Below are 23,073 nucleotides of genomic sequence, written 5' to 3'. Positions count from 1 at the left end.
GAAAGAAAAAAGAAAGAAAAAAGAAAGAAAGAAAGAAAGAAAGAAAGAAAGAAAGAAAGAAAGAAAGGAAAGAAGGAAAGAAGGAAAGAAAGAAAGAAAAAGAAAGAAAGAAAGATTTGAAAGCTATATACAGCAATTTCCTTGTTGTGACTTTTATGTCCCATGTTACTTAGGTGTATTTAAAGCTTTTACTTTGTATGCATTTCTAAATTATTGAATGGTCCTTCAAACAATTTTTACTCCTTTTTTGTTACCTTATGTGAGACCTCAGCTAAATGGAAAGTCTAAAATAATTATATAGATTTCATTCTTGTAAATAATTCTGTACTTACTTCAATGTAACTCAGTCTATAATTTATTGCACACCTCAATTGGAATAGAACAGTCATGGACATTTGAAGAAGCGAGGTTGTATGAAGGAAATAGGAAATGGGGCTACATGCTTATCTGACCTCAGTGGGATTTTTTTAAAAACTTGCCCTTAAATGTCAATTAGACATGACTGTATAGCTCTCGGTTACAACTATTTGAACAAAAGAAATGGACATTACGTAATGTCATCCATCACTGATACTTTCTGAGCTGGATGTTGCAAAGGTGAGATGGTTGAGATGTAGTTCTCAAAGAAATAAAAGGATGAAAAGAGAGACTTACATTACCTGTATTGATTAAGCCGTAGCCTAGGAGTTCAGAAGAAAGCTACAGTTCCAGAAAAGACTGAGAAGAGTTTCCAAAATCATTAAAGAGCACAATACCTTTGAAAGTTGTTCCTTGGCAAAGATTCAGAGGTGATTTAAAAGCACAGCTCTTCACAGAAAAAGACTAAAGGAAAAAGCAAGTAGAACAGCTATAGAGATAGACAACAAATCACTCCAGAGGTTTCTAAGGGAAGTTTGTCTACTTTTCCTCTCTCTTTCTATTTGCTTTCAGAAAGCAAGTATGGAAATGCCACAAAATTATTTTCCAGAGTATAAATTATTTTATGAAACAGGTTTGTTTGTTTAACTTCCTCTGTAATGTTTTCTCTGAACAGCCCTGTTTTGAAGTGCCAGTCTCAGGGAATTTGGAAACAATATACAATGTAAGTCAATCACTATACGGACCCATTGTCACCTTATTTTTTCAAGCATGTTGAGGACCAAGACTTCCATTATTTTCAGGCTCAAAGCAGGCTGAAAGATGTAAGTTTCACAAAATATTATTTATGGTTGTTTTTTAGGCCATTCTTGTTGACAGTAATAACAAATCCAATTTGAAAAATCATGATTCTTCCTGCTATTCCTCCCTGCTATGAAGATAAATCAATAGGATTGTTTCAGAATTTAGAGGTTGTACAGAAAGTATTAAAGCCGAAATATTACAGAGTAGAGAAATTTTGATATCAAAATGCACTTCACTGGGAAATCTGACCTGAGTCCTGAGGTTTGCAGAACAACAATAACAACAAAAATCAGTTAGATACCCCAGTTTTGGAGACACATTGAGACTATTTAAGTAATTTTAAAAGCTAAGAAACAGTTGTTTGCTAGTCTACCGGTAATAATACATTGGTTACTGGAAAAATCTCATACTTGCCCCTTAAAGTGCAGTGTTATATTGGAAATATTATATAGCTAAATTAGTGGGTTAACTTTTGGTAATATTACAGGTATACACACATACAAAGACACAGATGCAGACACATACACAAACAGAGAGAAATCCCCTAAGAACAGTAGATGAAGCATTGATCAAACACTTGGATGAAAGTTCAGTGGTGATTGATTTCGAACTCTGTCTACACAGCCATCATCATCAAAAATAAATAAATAAATAAATAAATAAATAGTTTTCTTCAGTATGATGTCAAATATATTTCTCTGAAATAGCAGTTGTACAGTTGTGCAGTAAAGGCATTTTCTATACAAGCTATCATGAGAGGAAAAATGACATTTTTTTTTTCCCAATTGTCCCAATGACATTTTTTTTTCCCATTTTTTCTGAGGCACTGCTGTTATATATACAACTTCCATTGCTGTCTAAAATGAATACACTTACTGAATCTTATAATTAAAAAAATAATAATAAAATTCGACAAAATAATAAAAGTATGTATGCAAATGCAAGACAGCACCTGATCTCCAAAAAACAAAAGGAAACTCGTATAGACTCGTATAGACATTTTTTTTAATCAATGTGTATGTAAATGAACTGAGAAATGAACAGTTACTTAAATATATATATATATATCAATGAAAGTGATTAAAGAACAGGGTGATAAACTGCAAATATATTTATAAAGCTGCATAAAACCTGACTGTGACTATTTAAAAGTACTGAGACTATATATTTAAAGTCTCAATACTTTTATTACTTGACTTTTTTACAGATTTTGTCAAGTTGATTAAAATTGAAAACATCTAAAGCAAAGAATTTCATTATGTCAAAAACACACTTCAGTGAAAACTCCACTTGAGGCCTGAAATGTATAGAACAAAAAATTTAGTTAGATTGCCCAGTTTTACAGATACATTGATTCCATATATTTAATTTGAATAACTATATATGGATATATAAATATATCTAATACTTACTTTTATTTATTTTTGTTTCTGCCTAAAATAATTTAATTTCTTCAAAGCAATAATGGAATTAGATATTAAGGAGTGTAGGCTTTTCTTCATTTCTTCAATCGAGAATATTCAGTTTTGTTGGTCTATGTAACTTCCTTAAACAACATCCACAATTTCCAATCCATCATCTATCCAGTTTCCAAATTCTCCATTAATGTATATATACATATTACAATTATGCTAGCAGGCACATCTACACACATTTGCTACATTTAGATGACCTGTGAGAGCAAATAATTTCAGATGTCAAATGTTCTCTTATAAAGGTTATCATCAGGAGCATATGTAAATTAATTCACCAGTTACTGTTTAAGCACCTAATATATCTTTATTTTACTTGAACATTACAAAATAGAATCATAAATGACATTTTAAAGAGTCAATTAAGTGCATTTTAATTATATTGTTAATTTCCCTCTTAGATGTTTTGAAATATATGGAGAGTCTACACAGGAGACCTAATGTCCAGAATCAGATCTGTATGCAAATTTAAAAGGTAGTTAAACTTAATATGAAGATCCAGGAGGTATATTATGTGACAAACTTAAATACCTGCAGTAGAGTTTACTCAAACTTAAAACACTTAAAGTCAAGTGTGTAATCAAGGAACTCAGATTAACCTCTTAAGTATTTCCTTATGATCTGTAGGAACACAACTTTTGCTTATAAGCTTGCCTATGATTCTGTGATGTTTTGCTGTAGGTTATGCCCAAGGTGTAGCCTTTGAATAGACCGAAGCATCTCAGAAAACATTCCAGAGCTAAGTGTAGTCTAGTTTCATAATGTAGGCAACAGTGCACTTTTCCTAACTTTTGGTGCTTTCATTGTGTTCTTAGTATACCTTAGTATACCAAATATGAAAGAATAATTAATAGAACCTGCGCAATCATTTTCCTTTAAAACAATGGATAGCTGGAGCAAACTTTTAGATAAGATTCTAGAGGCTGCAGGCCTGCAGGCTGCAGGCAAATCTGTGTTTAGGACCCTCAAGCAAAATAAGGGGTCCCTTTTTCTGTTGTCTGGATTACTTATATACTTGCATTAAACAGTCACAAAAGAAAAAAATAGAAATAATTAGACCTGAGTTCCATACTCAGATATGGGTGCCCTAGCCATCAGCAAAATTCATTTCTGTCTTGGTTTTCATCTTACTGTGAATCTCATTTCCTTCCATACAGAATAATGGATCCCACAAAGCAGCTTGAGCACCTCTTTCATCATGAAAGATATAGTTTTTAATACTTGGAGGTCAAACTTTAATTTCCTATTTGATGTAGGACCCTAAAAACTAGCTTTTGTCCAAAAGGGTGCAGACACTCCAAATATGTAACACTATGCATTTCTATGTGTTTGCATCTGACTGAAAGGGGTACTAGACAAATTAAGCAAGCCTTGAATAGAGCCAAAAGACTGAGTTTAAAACCATAATCCAAGAACAACCTGGCACATCTGAAGCTATTAGATAGTCCCTTGAATTTGTTTTCGAAGAATAGGATTGATATAATTTCATTTTAACTTTCCAATAGTTACTTTTTTTTTTTCTCAACTATTTGCCAAGTCAACTTCTAAGACACACATATAAATCTCTGAAGGAAGACTAGATGAATTTCTTAGACTGCATGCTTAACTTTTAGTTACTGAGGTTAGATTAAGAGTCTTCTCCCTTCTGTGCTTCCTATTCCTATTGTGTTTTTTTCTCAGTTTAAGGCCATCTGAACTGTGAATGCTCCAGTGCCTACCTTGAAATTACTTGTGACAGGCTGAAGTACAAAGGGCTTTGGGTTGCCCTATTTACTGTGCGTGTTCAAAGCATGCCTAATGAAAATAACAGTATATGGTTTCTTGCTGTAGAAGCCACTTTTTAGAGAACAGCAAGGACAGAAGAAAAGCTGTGCCTGTTATTGTGTACTACTTTAAATAATGCAGATTAGTGGCTAAAGCAGTCAGCAAAAGTCTTGGATTTCATTCCTTCCTTAGCCTGAAGGGGAGCTTTAGAGTGTCAGAACTAATACTGCTTTAATCCTGGACAGTATAAGAACAGTAATCTGTACTCACTTACAGGATTTAAGAACAGCATCAGAAAATAGAAGAAAGTGATAAATGAGTGGAATAGAAACAGTTGAAAAAATAATATTATATAATTACAATTATATACAATATATTATATATATAATTATAACATGTGATTATATAAGTGTATAATATTTAATATATAATTCATATAAACATAATATAAAATATATATTATGTATTATAATAATGCAATAACAGTATATATTACATATTATTGACAATAATATATTACTTCAATAGTTTAAATTTCTATGAAAGAGTATGAACTAAATTTATTTGGACCTTTTAAAATAAAAATAATAGTACATAAATTTTAAAATAAATTTAATTTATATTAAAAATAAAAAGAATAATTTTATTCTGGACATTTTCATTTTACTGCTATAGATATATCCATCATAATCAGTAACAGTAATATGACTTTGTAACACCTGTGCTAAGTGAGCAATTAGAAAACCAGCTTTATTCTGAGGAAACTATATCTCTCCTCTCCTCTCCTCTCCTCTCCTCTCCTCTCCTCTCCTCTCCTCTCCTCTCCTCTCCTCTCCTCTCCTCTCCTCTCCATGGAACAATTCCTGATTTACTTTCTATTTGCCACTAAGAGAAAATGTAAACCATAGTCTTGTCCATTCAGTTCAGATGAGTCCAATTAAACCTTCAGTGTATGAAAAACTGTTTTGTCAGTATCTTGTTCTTCCTGAAACTGACGATCTCAAGAGAGTTTTCATAATAATGGGGTGAAAAGTCATGAAATGTGTTAGGCTCCAGAGCTGGCTTCTTCCTGTGGAAGTAGAGTATCTGGTGACTATGGAAGAGCCTTTCCTGTGAGAACTTCATGTGGTATTTCCCCATCTCCACTGAGCCAGCCATCTCTTTCCAGCTCCCAACCACACTCTGCACTTGTTGCTGTACTTTCAGAGCAGCTCTGCAAGGGAAAAGTATGTCACTAATGACTTTTTGTTCTTGGAGAAATGGATAAAAAAGATATGTGGGTTAAAACTCTCTGTTTTCTGGCCCACACAGACTAGGAGTGTTTCAGTGTTACTAATAAAATCTGTTCATTTGCTTTATTAGTAGAAGTAAAACGAAAATTAGGAGACATCTGTCATCATCCATTACTTATTCTATATGTTACCACAGGCAAGAAACTTGCTGTTACTAATTTTAGTTTACTTTTTTCATCTCATTTTTCTTTTGTTAGCTTGCAAATGTGACTGCCTACTGTGATATGACTTAGGTTTCTTGAAATCAGACCCATACTGGGACTGTGTTGCATAAGATATGTTGTACAGCTCAAAACATATTAAACATTTGAAACCTCAGTGCTTTCTTCAGTTCCATTCAAAAAAATTATCAGGGTTGACCCCAGGAAATTGGGAAAGTCCAATGACAAGGAAGCTGGTTCCTTTTATTTAAAAGACTGGGGACTAAAACTGAAATTATTCTTTGAGTCCAGGTAATTAAGGTTCAACTGGTGGTGTATGCAGGATCAGCGTTTTTCTCTCTCACTCTGTGGCACTATACCAAACATTAGTTCAGTCATATGTTCCATGGGTGATAATAGTTACTGTGTCCCTAACCGTAATATATATGTTTATTTATGGGGAGGGATAAGAGGATGTACTTCAGGTTTTTTGGGAGGTTTTATATGGTATCCTTCTTTTTTTATGGTTTCTCATTTCTAAAGTGTCTGCATAATTTTTTAAGGTTACTATGATTTTGTGTCAGGAATTTTAATCTGTTAATTCTACAATATTTACATAGCATTTCTTGTATTGGTTTGAAATGTTTTTGCAAATCATGGATAGGACTGTTATTTTAGTATGTAGAAAAATAGCTGTGAAATGGAAAAGTGAAAAATATAATGTTATTTTCTCTGGTGATTTACCCACTGAATAAGAGAAAAAATATGTACTATTTATATTTTTATTTTATTTTTTGGTGAATGTGATGACTTTCATACAAAACCTTATGCATCCAGAAAACAGGAGATTCTAAAATTCACTCATTCACATTTATTCTTTCCTGTACTCTATGTAATATGCTCTATAGCCTGTATTCTTGTCATATACCATTCCTTGTCTCTCTCACACTTATTCACTGGCTATATTCATGAAAACTGAAGCTCTTAAAGTATGAACAGCCCAGAAATACAGACAGTTGAAATTAGTCTAAAAAAAATGTTTTCCACCTTAGTAATCTCAGGAAATTCTGTGTCCCTAAATTAGGGCAGTGCTTTCCCCAGCATCCCTTTACTATACTAATTCTCCAGAAATCTATCTGGGGCATCTACATTAGATTTCTCTTAAGTCCTACAGAAATGTCTGGCTTACTGAGAAACTATAAAAGGAAGCTACTTTCTAATTTAGACACCTACATTAATGTATCATAGAATTATTTAGAGACAATATTTGGGGGTCATCTGGTCCAAGTCCTTACTCCAAGCAATATCAGCTAGGTCTCAGAATGACTGAGGTTGAAAGGGACATCTAGAGGTCACCTGGTGCAACCCCCCTGCCCAAGCAGAACCACACAGAGCCACTTGCTCAGGACCGTGTTCATAAGCTTTTGAATATCTCCAAGGAGGGAGAATCCACACACTCTCTGGACAACCTGTTCCAGTGCTCAGTCATGCTCACTGTAAAGAAGCAGTAAAGCATGCTCACTGTAAAGAAGCCCCTTTCACGGGGCACCACTGAAAAGAAAATTTTATGTTACTTATTGGCTTGGACAATAAAGTTTTAAACATATACAGGGATGGAAAGTTAACCTCAAACTCTCTGGGCAATCTGCCCCAGTTTTTTATTACCTTTCTGGTGAAAAACTTTTTCCTAATATCTAAACAGAGCTTCTCTCTTTGCAATTTGTGTCCAGAGCTTCTTCTTCCTCACTGTATACCTGCAGGAAGAGTCAGGCTCTGTCTTCTGCAAAAAAAACAGCATTAATATCTCTCCTAAATCTTTTAACACTGAAGAAACCAAGGTCTCTCATCCTTTTCTTAAAAATTTTGTGATCCAACATCCTCATTATTTTGGTGGATCTCTCTTGTATTCACTCCAGTATGTCAAAGTCTTGCACTGAGGAAAAAAAAAAAAAAAAAAAAAGGACACAGTATTCTAACTGCAACCTCATAGCCAAATTGAATAATAGGAAAAAAATCACTTTTATTGATTTGTTGGCAATTATCTTGCTGATACAGACCACAGTGCATTTGCCTTTCTTTGCCACAAGTCCATGTTGCTGAGTCACAGTCTGCTTGCTGTCCACTATGATGTGCTGGTCCCTTCCTGGTATCTTTTGATGGTATGAATGCAATCTTAAATGAACACTAGGTATCATCTTGTAAGTAATGTATGGAAACATGGTGTGGCAACTAGTGTGATGTTTATCTATACTTCCCTCTGCATCATGCAGAATGTGAGATTAAGTGACTTGAGTTATACATTTTGGCCTTAAAAATTAAAAACATGTATTAGCATCTCCAGTATCCTTGTAATGTTGATTGCATCTCCAAGCTACTTCTGTGAATAATAGTCCCTCAATCTCTACTATTTCTTTACTGTATATATCATCACCTTGCTGTGGTATAGTATTTTATCTTTAGTCATTCAGTGCTTGTCTGTAGGCCATTTCTGTGGCCAACGTACACCCAAGGTTTTTCAGCTACAATGCTCACTTTGGGAAAGTATACAGGTAGAATATACTTCTCTCTAACTTATTTTAATGTAGAGTATGTAGCATAATGCCTATTGTGTACCTGTTAAATGCTTCTGAATACGATGTATTTCACCTTGTTTCACAGATTTCAATATTTGAACAAATAAAGTACATTCTTCTTTAAGATAGATTATAAGAAAATCGTATTTAAGGAACAATAAATATTAAGAACTGTTTTCTCATTTAATTTGTAAAGTTCATATTGAAATTTTAAAGCATATTTTCTTTTCAAATAATTTTTCTCCTATAAGTTTCACTTTTGTATGTATATATACACACATGCATCAAACTATAAAGAATTCTGATATAGTGATAAACGCATACAAGTAATTTAAGATTATCAGAGTTTTTGTCATCAAGTAGAATGAAATCACAGGAGTAAACAGTCATCTGACAGTCCTTTTTATCTGTGTCTAAATATTTTTTCATTCAGAGCATTTTTTTTCTTTTGTGTAAGACAAACTGAGGAAGTATAAAGAATAAAGTGATGTGCTACTAATATTTTTGCAAGGGTTTGTCTGAAAAATCTCTTTCTATCTTGTAATTAAACATTCATGTAAATGCTGTATTCATTTTCAGATAAGATGGGTGAGAAATTAGAAAACATTTTCTTATTGGAATATGAAAATTATTTCTCTAAACAAAGAAATGCACCACACACACAAAAAAGGAAAAAAAAAAGGGAAAAAAATAAATAGGGGAATTCAGCAACAGCACTTACTTTGAATGCTCATTTTTTTCCTATAAATAATAGTTTAGGGTAAAAGATTTCTGCACCTCTGCATTCCTGGTTTGTTTCTTTCTTTCTTTTTGAACAGCAACCTGGAGATTTTCATGCCTTTAAAAGACATCACTTACTCTGGAGGTGGAAGAATTGATTTGTGATAAAAACGAACTTCATTTTATATCTTCTTCAGAATCCCAGAGACTTTTCTTATTATAACAAAACATAGGGAAAGGAATTTCACATAAAACTGCTAACCTCTTTTTCTATCTGTGTCTACTTTGACTGCCATCTTTACCTACAGAACTTTTTACAGGCTCTCAAGAGGAGTAAGAGGGTCAGACAGAAGAAAAGAAAAATAATTCAGTGGAGCAGTATCCTGCCGTCATGGGGTTTTGTCATGGTTTTGGCTGGGACAGAGTTAATTTTCTTCATAGACGCTCACACAATGCTGTGTTTTGGATTTTTATTGAAAATGGTGGTGACAACACACCAATGTTTTAGTTGTTGCAGAGCAGTGCTTACGCAGAGCCAAGGACTTTTCTGCTTCTCGTGCTGCCTTGTCAGCAAGGAGACTGGGAATGCACAAGAATTTGGGAGGGGACACAGCCAGGACAGCTGACCCAAACTGACCAACAGGGTATTCCATACCAGATGGCATCATGCTCGACAATAAAAGCTGGGGTAAAGATGGAGGAGCTGAGGCAGGGGAAGTTTAGGCTGGACATCAGGAAGAGGTTCTTCACTGAGAGGGTGGTTGCAGACTGGAACAGGCTCCCCAGTGAAGTAGTCACTGCACCAAGCCTGTCTGAATTTAAGAAACGATTGGACTGTGCACTTAGTCACATGGTCTAAACTTTTGGGTAGACCTGTGCAGTGCCAGGAGTTGGACTTGATGATCCTTATGGGTCCCTTCCAACTCAGGATATTCTATGATTCTATGAATTATGGAAAAATATAGAATTATTTCGCTGAATGTGTTTTTAAATTATATAATATGAAATGGAGTGCCAAGCAAAGCCTAAGACAAATTTGAAGACAAGAAAATTAGATTAATTACACTGAAAATGAGCAGAGCACAGAGTATTATAGATATTGATACATACCCAGAATAGGAAGTTTTAATAGTGAGTTTTCACATCCCTGCAGCCTGGAAAGCTACTAGATGCACCTTGCTCTTTTTTCATGAATTCTGAATTTAGCTGATACAATACTACAACCTTTTTTTCCCATGTCTATAGAATAGTCCATGTAATGTACCAAATATTTAAGTGTGCTCAGTAGCTGAGAACTAGACTGGGTTTTAAAAGAATTTAACTCCCAATAGCATTTCATTAAAAATAGCCACATTTTCAGGGAAACTCATCATACTGGATGTAATAAACTCTACTTTTTCTGTATAAAATCTGCTGATAAAATTTAATAGCAAAAGATAAACTTTCAATAGATTCTCACAGAACACCTAAAGATTTCCTACAGGGTAGTGTTACATTGGAATGTGAACATTGGTAAGTGTAAAGTGGGAGACTGGCCCTTGTCTATTTATCTAATAAAAGGCATCAACACTTTTTCTTTCACCACTTTTCTTTAGAAATGAATACATCTGTAAATTTACTCTGCATTTCTAACAGGTACAATTTGTTTTCTATATAACTTCTTCATGTTCTGCATCAGGAAACTCCTGCCTGAATTGAATGCATGTGTTGCTGGTGAAGGGGAAGCTAGAGAAAGATTTCATGGTCTGTATCATTTCTTTGACAGAAATGTATTGAAAATTGTTGAGATGTGGGTTTAATTTTATTTATTTATTTGTTTAAATCTGAATTTAGAAATGTTGTCAGTAGATAACTTGGTGGAATTATTCATTTATTCATAATTCTGTAAATAAGTGGATTTATTTTATTTTATTTTATTTTATTTTATTATTTTATTTTATTTTATTTTATTTTATTAGTTTCCTTTCTGAATCTACTGCTCAAGAACCCTGTTCCTTCTCAGATAAGGTCCCTGTTTTACCAAGTAAAACTATGTCTGGTAGGTGTCTGTTAAGACATAGTGTACACATACACAACCAAATTGACTTCTCAACTGGCAATCACAACAATAGAAGAGATAACCAAAATGACAAACAGATTTAAAAGAGCAGAAGTCAGTACAATGTCAGACTTGTCTGTCTTGTACTGTTCTATATACTTGCAGCCTTCCTTCGCTTCCAAGGTCACTCAAGCATGTAATAAGTAGATTTTCAATGAACTGGAACTTACTGCATTAGTTGATGTTTTGACATGTTTTTTCTTTACTAGTGCAATCAGGATTTTCTAGCTTTTTCCCAAGTGGATGCAGTGAAAAAGTAAATGCAGATTATGCATGTAACTACAAAAATACCTCCTCAGTTTTCTCATCCAGGGTTTTTTATGTTTATACTTGACATCTATTAATTTCAAATATACCTGGGATATGCATTTAAACTACCACACCATATACTATCCTTGATATTATAACACAAAAATATGTTACAATTATCAAGTTTTAGTTATTGTTTGTTTGTGTTGGCATAAAAGGCAGTTCAAAAGCAGTATCATTTTTCTAATGAGATTTTGCTCTACCTTTGTTTTTCAAGGAGTCTCATAACTGCAAGGATCAGACATAACTTGAGAAGTCTCATAACTGGTATCTCAAACCTATATTCATAGCAGGCTTAAGAAATTGCTGTTTTGCTCCTGTTGTGATTAAGCATAAGTGATTAAAGATGTGTCCAATATGTGAAGATCAAGGAATAAAATCTTCCTCAGTCTTTTGGATTCCAAACCTTCATCTTTAATCTCTTAGAAGGGTAATAGATTATGTGCTGTTCTGAGGCTGTGAATGATATCTCCAATTCTCATTCTAAATCCTGTTCCCTAGGCAAAATAAAAATAACAAACCTAAGGTCTGTTAGACAAAAGAAGAGGATATAAAGCAACTAAGATTCGCTCAGGAGAGAGAGGAGACCTTGGTTCCATTAAGTGCCTAAGGGATTATTTTATATTAAAGGTTAGTCAAAAGAATGTATAAATGGCTCTTAGTTTTGCCCTGTTTGGGGAACTTGCTCTATCAACCGGTTATTTTCTTTGAACTAAAGAGAGTGAGTGATCATTCATGTAGACAATCTGCATTTGAGGGTATATCAAATTTAGAGTCATAATGTCTATGGATTATTTTATTTACCAAGGATGAGATTATCAAAAGCGGAAAAGTGATACAGCTTCAGCAAAAGTGTTTAACACTCCTTTTGTTGATAATGGATCAAGTAGGAAACAAAAGAATAGTTTTTAAGCTGACTGAAAATTGTTCAGGAATTTTCTAAAAAATCAGTTAATCTAGGAGAGGGAAAAAGACCTAGCCCCTTACTGGCACAAGTGACCATTGGGTTTCATGAGCATTCAGTATTAATTTAATCAGAGAAATATATAAAACTAATATCAGTATACATATTATTTATCTATATAAGGAAAATAATACCAGGAAGAGGGATTTCCTGAAACATCTAGAAAAGCAGAAGCATTCCAGTATGCATAAAGATATAGCAACATTATATTTAGTAACTATTCAGGTAAAAACAAACAAACAAAGTTATACTTTTGAAGGTCAGTTCAAATTTCAGATTACAAGAAAAAAATCAAAACTTTCTTGTATCTATCTCATTTCTGAAGAAAACTGAAATAAATGTGTTCATTTTTGTGAAGTACTCTGCTGCTATCGTGATGTTTGGGATAGAAAAAGTTACAAGAAAACAGTAACTCTGTCTTGAGAATGTGTTTTCAATAAATCTAATAAATTAAATATACAGCTGTATAGCAAAAACTGCAAACCATCTCTTAAGTTAATGTAGATTGGCTTTACTGATGTCTTTGGAAAACAAACAAACAAACAAAAGCAACAGCAAAAAACAGCTTTTCAAAAGTTTGGAATAACACAGTTTGCACAGTTGTCTCTGTCTTAGTATGTTCATTCTGAGATTTGCCAGACTGTTGTGCAAAGACAAACATATTTGTAAACTGTTACCTTGATATCCTTTTTGTTTCTCAAACTCAGAAAAGAAGTTTACAAGTGGTAGAAGGTACATAAACATCAACATTAAGCATTCTCATGATAACCAAACTTTTGCAGTTACACTGGATTTAAAATTATGGCCTCCTAAACATATTAACTGAGAGGTACTATAACACAAGGTTTCAATACTTTTTTTTTTTTTTTAATATATATACATAGAGTTTTATTTATTTATTTATTTAGACCTGTAATGGAGTTTATAATCAAAATCCCAGAGAAATAGACCCTTATTCATTTTATAAAAGTACAGGTAGCTGGGGTGCACATACAGATTATGGACAGCACATGTCTCATCCTATAGTTGATCTTATTCTGTTTTAGGCTCTAATAATCCATGAACATGAGCTAGCACTAAATGTTTATTCCCAATCTCTCATATTTGAGTTGTTCTTCTCCAGAAAATGGATTGTGTTTTTTTTGAAACAAGGATGTTAACCTGATTCCTCTTTTTTCCTAACCGTTCTGATTTCCAGGCTGTTGAATCTGTTCTTTCTCAAGTATCGGGCATTTAATTATTTATATATAATGAAACACCTTTGTCAGAAAAGATAAACATGATTACACCTAGTTTGTTCAGTAACTTTGAGCTAAGAGAACATTGGGTATACAGGATACACACTTTTATCAGTTTCATTGTATCCAAATAAACCAAACAAGAACTTGCAACTGTATTTCTCTTATTCTTTAAAAGCTAGCATGTTACCTACTCTGGAGAGGGCATGTATGTCCTTCAGATTTTGAAAAGACCTCAACATTTTTGCAATAATAAGGGAGAGTGTTTTGTAATCTCAAAATTGACTGTTGGACAGGAAAACTTATCTGCCTTATCTGTGCTTGTAACCAAGTTCCCAGTTATTCTGTAGTGGGCAGAGATGGAATTCAATGATCTATAAACATTTTTATTAAAAATTTAGGGTTGCACAAGTACCGCAGCTCATCTGATGTATTTGCAAATCCACAGTCATCCCCTTACCCAAATTTTCATGCAAGCAGACCTAGTCTTTCTACCAACTTCACAAGCCAGAGGAAAAAAGTTGTCAATGGCTGTGACAGATTAAGCTAATGGATCCATATAATTATCAATTTATAATAGCGTAAGTTATAGTAAGATATTTTAAATGAATTGTCCACTCAGTAGCCCGTTTTTAATGTTCTTCTCACAAGTGCAAATAATATGCATAAAGATCATACAATGTAGTGGAAAATCATACAACGCAGTAAAGTGGAGGAGATAACTACAGAGAACATTGGGTATTTATTGCCACCCCCTCATCATGCCTGAATCATTCTGCATTGCAGATTGTGGATTTGGAATTTTTGCTTTAATTTCCATGTGACAAAGGTTGTCATGCAAAATGTTGCGATGACATGCAAAATCTGCAGGCAGTTGGCAACAAGCAGTAAGAATTTGAGAGGAAGATGAAAAATGTATTCCTCCTATTATTCTTCTGCTCAGGTAAAGCATTGTGAAAAGCTCTTTGAGCACTGAGTACACAGCTGGGAGGGAAAAGGGATGTGAGCTGTAGTCGGTGGCAGCATAAACTATAAAATACATTAATGCTCCAGTATGTATACACAGTGCAGGCTCAGTCGTGCCTCTAGTAGAGAGTTGGATGAAAGAATAGCAAAAGCATAACATGAAATATAAAATGGCACTTAAGTCCAGAATGAAAGAATTGAAGACCCTGCCCACATATCTATCAGTACTTAAGCGTATGGGCAGTGGGAGGATTACTATGCTACAACAGCAGTTGCAGTGATGTTATTTTCTTGCTAATTCCTCTGCAGCGCTAATAATAAGGGTGTCATGGCAACAATCTGTTATACTACAAAAACGATTTTCCAAACCTACAACAACAATACAAAATAAATAAATAAAATAAATAAATAAATAAATAAAAGTTAAATATAAGTAAAATAAAAATAACATAACATAACATAACAAACATAAATAAAATAAAATAAAATAAAATAAAATAAAATAAAATAAAAAGTAAAAGAAGGCAGGGGTCAGCCTATAAAAGCACGATCTTTAACCATGTATTCTATGACTTAATTTAGGTGTGTTCTCAGACTGAATTGTGCTAGGGTTTCCTGTTATACATTTAGCAGATGGAAAAGAAATATGTATATATTCACCCCAAATTTTTCAAAGAGCCCATGAAAGATTTACTACTTTCTAGATACTATGTGGTTGAATCCAATTCTAAAAGTGAGAAGTGTGGGGAGAATCAGAAATAAGTTTTTAGTATTGAAGATCTAATTTGGAAGAACTTGGTTTTGGTGGAGCCTTGGGAACTCCTTCTGAATTGTACTGTATAGCTGACAGATGCTCTGACAAGTGCTTTAAATCTTCCAGCTAGTTTAAGGTTGACTTCACATGCACATCACATTTTCCCAAGCTCATCTGTAATTGTTGCTACATTTAAAAAACTCTCATTCATATTTCTTAAACAATAACCAGAAGGAAAAGCTACTATAATGTGAAAAAGGTGGATTGTCCTCAAATTTACAATCACTATCTTTTTATTCTGAGTTATGGTACTGTAGTTGTCAGCAGCTTGGAAAATCATGTCTCCTTCCTAACATGTCTGACTTCTAAAGAATTAATGACATTTACAAGTTATACTAAACAGGGAGATATTGTAATTACCATCCAGATAAGAAACTGTATATAGTTCAAGAGAACAAAAAAGGTCAGGAAATAGTAAGCCCTCACAATAGAAGGCTAATATATCCGTTTTATTGCCATAATTTTCATTGGCTTCTTATTCCAGGTCTAAATGAACCTATGTGAATCAGGTCAAGGAGTTGCCTATGAAGAATAGGCTCCTATGGCCTTTTGACATGTGTCCTACAGCCACCCAATAGCAAAATTCCTCTCAGTGAAAACATTACACTTGTGTTCTCTTAGAAGGGCTTAACCTCCAGCCCTCCTGCAGCGCATAGAAATGAAGACTGGTCATCTGTGGAAAGATCAGGCTGAGTAGGTGAACTGCTGAGACACAGTGAATCACAATTTACCAACTCAGTGATTTAGGAAGCTCAGAGCAGGTTGTTTAAAGGTTCATTTGTAACAATCTGTGTGGAAGCTGGAAGAAAGCCTGCAGGCTACAAAGAGAAAGATTTGTAGTGGATAATAACAGTCAATCAGTTTCTATGAAGCCCAAAACGGTCAGCTGTTGTGGCATACATGTAATGAGAACAGTTAATGCAGGACCTGTTAAATTTTAGGGTCCAGAAAACTTTTATCTTCTTACTCAGTAAACATTATTTATTATTATTTAAAGTAAGGTAGAAAAGTTCAGCATAGTAAATCCCAGCACAAGAAAGAGAGTATACTACAAACAGGAAAATAAATAAATAAATAAATAAATAAGATGTTTAAAAACCACTTATCACAGGGAATGCTGAATTACCATTAAAAATAATTGACATAAAACGTATTACATAAACATGGAAGAACTATCAGGAACAAAAAATAGTTTTACAGAACTGATGAAGGGGACAAAATATAAAATAAAAATAAAAATAAAAATAAATAAAAATAATAAAAATAAAAATAAAAATAAAAATAAAAATAAAAATAAAAATAAAAATAAAAAAGAAGAAGAAGCAAAAAAGTGGGTAAGAAGCTGTTTCCAAGGAGGGTTGACAGCTTCTTAAAGTTGGAAATACAGAACAGCTTCTACTCCAGATTCATAAAGGTTCCAAAATAGGAAGGTCATCTAAATACAAGTAACCATTAAGCAGCCTAAACTTTTGCATGTCACATTAAGAGCATATGTAGAGGGAAGGAAAATTAATATTATACAATCTAATGTAGGTTGTGAGATTTGAGACTGACATAAATTCCTACAGTACATTGGACAATTCTTACCCGCCCGCCAAAAAAATTTAAAATTAAATCCTCCTTCAGAGATCAAAACAGTTGATACTGTTACTACAGTTACTACCCGCTACTGGTCTTTCAGGCTGGTAATGACGAGGTAGCAACGAGAAGTCTGAGAGCGATCAAAAGGGACTTTAGGGCTTTGGGCGACTACTTAAAGGATCAGGGGCACAGGTTGTGTTTGCCTCTGTCCTTCCGATAGGGGGGATCGAAGCTGACAAGCAGACTTGTCACATTAACATGTGGCTTCGGGACTGGTGCAACTGCCAGGACTTTGGGTTTTTCGATCACGGGAAGGTCTACGCGACCCCGGGCCTGTTGGCACCAGATGGGATGCGCCTCTCTCAGAGAGGGGTGAGGATTTTTGCTCAGGAGTTGGCAGGTCTGATAGATAGGGCTTTAAACTAGAGTCGAAGGGGGAAGGGGATAAAACCAGGCACGCCGGTGACGAGCTAAGGGATGGTGTGCTAGAATCAGAGGGACTGTGTCCTAGTGAGGCCCTTCGGTCAGATACACAAGGTGCTGCGTGTAGGGAGGTGCATTTGAAGTGCTTCTACACAAACGCACGCAGTATGAGGAATAAAATGGGTGAGCTAGAAGTACTGGCCCAGTCCCACAGCTACGACATCATCGGCATAAGCGAAACCTGGAGGGATGAGTCCTGTGGCTGGTGTGTTGCAATAGATGGTTACAGGCTCTTCAGGAGGGACAGGCAGGGTAGGCGAGGTGGTGGGGTGGCGATGTATGTGAAGAATGGGCTGGACTGTGTGGAACTTCAAGTTGGTGATGGCAAAGTTGAGAGCCTCTGGGTAAGGATTAAGGGACGAACAAATAAAGGGGATGTCGTTGTGGGAGTCTGTTACAGACCACCTGGGCAGGACGACAACGCCGATGAATTATTCTTTGCAGAACTAAGAGATGCCTCGAGATCAACTCCCCTTGTCCTAATGGGGGATTTCAACTTGCCAGACATCAACTGGGATCACCACACAGCTGACACGAGCAAGTCCAGGAGGTTCATAAAGCACCTAGATGATAACTTCTTGGTGCAGGTACTAAGAGAGCCAACTAGGAAAGGTGTCCTCCTAGATCTGTTGCTGGAGAACAGAGAGGGTCTTGTGGGAGACATGGCAATTGGCGGCCGTCTCGGTCATAGTGACCATGAAGTGGTTGAGTTTAGAATTTATGGTGACAGAAGGAAAACTGCCACCAAAACTTCAGCCCTGGATATGGGGAAAGCAGACTTCAGGCTGCTCAGGGAACTAGTCAGCAAGGTCCCCTGGGAAACTGCTTTTGAAGGCACTGGTGTCCATCAGTGCTGGTCCATCTTTAAGCACTGCCTGCTAAAAGCTCAAGATCAGGCGATTCCAAAATATCGGAAGTCAGGCAAGCGGCGCAGAAGGCCATCCTGGCTGACCAGGGATCTTCTACTGGAGCTAAGGCAAAAAAAGAAAATGTACGGCTGCTGGAAGGAGGGTCAGTCGACGAGGAAGGAATATAGGGATGCTGTTCGTGTTTGTAGGGAGAAAATTCGTGTGGCCAAAGCCCAACTAGAGTTGAAGCTGGCCATGTCTGTGGGAGACAATAAAAAAGTTTTTTTTAGATATGTGAACAGAAAAAGGAGAACCACAGAAAACATAGGTCTGCTACTAGATGGGGAGGGTCTCCTCACAGACAATGACATAGGCAAAGCAGAGACGTTTAATGCCTTCTTCGCCTCTGTCTTCAACACTGATGATGGGCTTTGGGACCCAGGGTACCCTGAGCTGGAAGACCATGACGGTGGGAATGACAAACTCCCAACCGACCCTGACCATGTGCGGGATTTGCTGCTCCACCTGGATCCATACAAGTCCATGGGTCTGGATGGGATTCATCCCAGGGTGCTTAAAGTGCTGGCTGATGTCATCGCGGGACCTCTCTCAATTATTTTTCAACAATCTTGGGAATCTGGAGAGGTCCCAGTAGACTGGAAGCTGGCAAATGTTGTGCCAGTTTTCAAGAAGGGTAAGAAAGAAGACCCTAGCAATTACAGGCCTGTCAGTCTCACGTCAGTGCCTGGTAAAATTATGGAGAGGATGATCCTTGAAGTTACTGAAGCTCACCTGGGGGACAATGCAGTCATTGGTCCCAGCCAACATGGGTTCATGAGGGGTAGGTCCTGCCTAACAAATTTGATTTCCTTTTATGATAAGATCACCCATCTAGATGACCAAGGGAAACCACCTGATGTGATCTTTTTGGACTTCAGCAAAGCTTTTGACATGGTTTCCCATAGGATCCTACTGGACAAAATGTCCAGCATACAACTTAACAAAACCATCAGACGATGGGTGAGCAATTGGCTGATGGGCAGGGCTCAAAGGGTTGTGGTAAAGGGGGCCACATCTGGCTGGCGGATGGTCACTAGTGGGGTCCCTCAAGGCTCCATTTTAAGGCCAGTCCTCTTCAATGTTTTTATAAATGATTTGGATGTAGGACTAGAAGGTGTTCTGAGCAAATTTGCCGAGGAGGAGTTGTGGACTCAGATGAGGGTGGAAAGGCCTTGCAGAGAGATCTGGACAGATTGGAGAGCTGGGCGATCACCAACCACATGAAGTTTAACAAGAGCAAGTGCCGGGTCCTGCACCTGGGATGGGGCAACCCTGGCTATAAGTACAGACTGGGCGACGAGACGCTGGGGAGCAGCCCCGCAGAGAGGGATCTGAGGGTTGTGGTTGACAGCAAGTTGAATATGAGCCAGCAGTGTGCCCTGGCAGCTAGGAGGGCCAACCGTATCCTGGGTTGCATCAAGCACGGCATTGCTAGTTGGTCGAGGGAAGTGATTGTCCTGCTCTACTCTGCGCTGGTGTGGCCTCACCTCGAGTACTGTGTGCAGTTCTGGGCACCACAGTACAAAAAGGACATTAAACTGTTGGAGAGTGTCCAGAGGAGGGCGACGAAGATGGTGAAGGGCCTAGAGGGGAAGACGTATGAGGAGCAGCTGAGGTCACTGGGCCTTTTCAGCCTGGAGAAGAGGAGGCTGAGGGGAGACCTCATCACAGTCTACAACTTCCTCGCGAGAGGGAGTGGAGAGGCAGATGACCTATTCTCTGTTATCACCAGTGACAGGACCCGCGGGAACGGTGTGAAGCTGAGGCAGGGGAAGTTTAGGCTGGACATCAGGAAGAGGTTCTTCACCGAGAGGGTGGTCGCACACTGGAACAGGCTCCCCAGTGAAGTAGTCACTGCACCAAGCCTGTCTGAATTTAAGAAGAGATTGGACTGTGCACTTAGTCACATGGTCTAAACTTTTGGGCAGACCTGTGCGGTGCCAGGAGTTGGACCTGATGATCCTTATGGGTCCCTTCCAACTCGGGATATTCTATGATTCTATGATTCCTCACGAGAGGAGTGGAGGGGCAGGTGCTGAGCTCTGCTCTCTGTTGACCAGTGACAGAACCCGAGAGAACGACATGGAGCTGGGACAGGGGAGGGTCAGGCTGGTTGTAATGAGAAGGTTCTTCACCGAGAGGGTAGTCAGGCACTGGAACAGGCTCCCCAGGGAATTGTTCATGGCAGCAAGCCTGTCAGAGTTCAAAAAGTGTTTCAACAACAATCTCAGACATATTGTCTGATTTTGGGGTGTTTCTGTGTGGAGACAGAAGTTGGACTCAGTGATCCTTGTAGGTCTCTTCCAATTTGGGATATGCTATGCAGTTAGTTTTTAATCCACCTCACTATCTGCTCATACAGCCCATACATACTTTTCTATGAGGATCTTGTAAGGGACAATGTCAAAGGCTTTATTGAAGCCCAGGAAGTCAATAGCCACCATTTTCCCCTCATCCATCACATTGGTGATTTCATTACAGAAGCTTATCAAGTTGTTAAGGCGTGTCTTTCCCTTGGCAAATCCATGCTGACTGCTCCTGATGATTTTCTTCTCCTTCATGTGCCTGGAATTTTTTTCCAGGATTAGCTGTTCCATCACTTTCCCAGTGATCAAGGTGAGGCTGACTGACCTGTATTTCTCTTGGTCCTCCTTCTTGCCCTTTTTGAAGATGGGAGTGACATTTGCTTTTGTCTAGTCTTTGGGCACTTTTCCCAGTTTCTACAATAAAGCAAAGATTATAGAAAGTGGTCTCACAATCACATTTGCCAGCTCCCTCAGCACTCATGGGTGATTACCACCAGGGCCCATGGGCTTATAAATGTCCAGGTTACATCTTCCTTGCTCCAGCCTTGCCTCCTGGACTCTGGAACCCGGGATTTCTGAAGGTCATTCTTGCTGGCATATGCTGGGCAAAGAATACGTTCAGTACCTCAGCCTTTTCACTGTCCCAGGTAACTAGGTTTCCCGTTTCCTTCAGCAGAAGGAGGTTTATTTCACCAGTGAGTTTGTTCCTTACTAGAGAGTTTTTCAAATCATCTTTCCAGGGCAGCTATTTTTCCCAGTCCACAGCTGACCAACAGGCTCCAAATTGTGTTTTGGGCATTTGTCACTCCATTCATGACTTTAAGGCACCTAGGATTTGGTTACAATACCTGTAAGTGTCAATAGATCTTAAGAGTTTTGTAATGAAAGATCTAGAATGAGTCATACATTAAACCACGATGTAATTAAAAGGTCTCTTTTATTTCCCTTAACCACTTTGGCAGAAGAAAGAGAAATTGAGAAAAAATCTTTGGGAAATAATGGAAATTCGGTTTTGATTCGTCAAGAAGTGCTTTCTCATTGCAGTTTAACAAATGTTTAATTTGTTCTTGCATACAGATATCAAGTTACTTATCAGAATTTAAAGGTACATCTAAAGAGGTAGAGAAAGGCCAAAGTAAACTAAAGCGGGATACAATCAGTGTTAGTCATTTATTGCAGTTCGTAGAAATGGACTCTGAATTATTCTGGACATTTTCAAGACTCAATTCAATACCCACATCTCTGTGTAAGGACCTGAACTAACTGGACTCAGTCTCCTCAGCTGCTGACCTGCATATTTTTCTACAGGTATAGAAACCAATTTCACTGTGTTAAACAGATATTAAAGCTCCTTTTTAGTTCCTATTTAGGTTTTGTAGTATGTTTTGTTATGTGCAGACTTATTTTACCTGGTCCAAGGCCCAGTCTAGTAGTCCCTTGAGGAAGCTCAGAGCTCTGTACATAGCTAAGATATAATGAAGTCTTGTGGCTTATTTGACTGTTTATGGATGAAAGCACAGGATTTAAACTGAAATAGGCTTGTGCTACAAATATAGCCTCTGTCTAGCTGACCAAGGTGACAATGGATGCTATTTCTCCATTGCTTGTCCTTTCTGTGTGCAGTAGTGGATGCAACTCCTAAAATTATAGTAGTGTTTTTTAAAATCTAGAACATCATGCAAGAAGAATAAGGATCCTAATTGTTTCATTGGGCTAGATAAAATAGAGAACATGGGTACTTAATTAGAAATTTAGACAGAAACTAGATCGGTCAGAAGATAATCAGAAGCTGGATACCTATATCTGAAATTGTGAGCTACATAGAAAATAGTCCATTAGGGGAATCAGAGGAGCTGCATCTTGTTAATAGCTGTAACCCCATCCCCCCCCACCCCCCCCCCCCCCCACCCCCCGCCAGCCCCATGGAAATAGGAGGCAGCATATTAAAAATGCAGTGCTGTAGCTGCCTTACAGGATAACTGAGACCCCTGGGGCAGATTTCATTATTCAACCAAGGAGGAAGTTTTCAGGATAACAAAGCAAACAATTGAACTATGAAGCAGATAGAAACTGATTGTACAGATTAAGAAAGTTCGAAAAGGATTAGTTCGCATCCTGTGTGTCATTCAGTTAATTGAATTACCACTTGACATTAAAATTAAAGGACATTTAATTTCTATCTGACCCATGCCATTGGAGAAATTAGAAGTAAAACTACAGATAGAAAAATGTTAATTTAGAATTTATTTTAGTGTAAGTGTGTGGTTTGTCCTAAAAGGAACAT

The sequence above is a fragment of the Cygnus atratus genome, chromosome 3 (assembly GCF_013377495.2).
Source record: "Cygnus atratus isolate AKBS03 ecotype Queensland, Australia chromosome 3, CAtr_DNAZoo_HiC_assembly, whole genome shotgun sequence".
Lineage (NCBI taxonomy): Eukaryota > Metazoa > Chordata > Aves > Anseriformes > Anatidae > Cygnus > Cygnus atratus.
The sequence above is the reverse complement of the archived record's forward strand: the minus strand, read 5'-3'. Positions refer to the sequence as shown.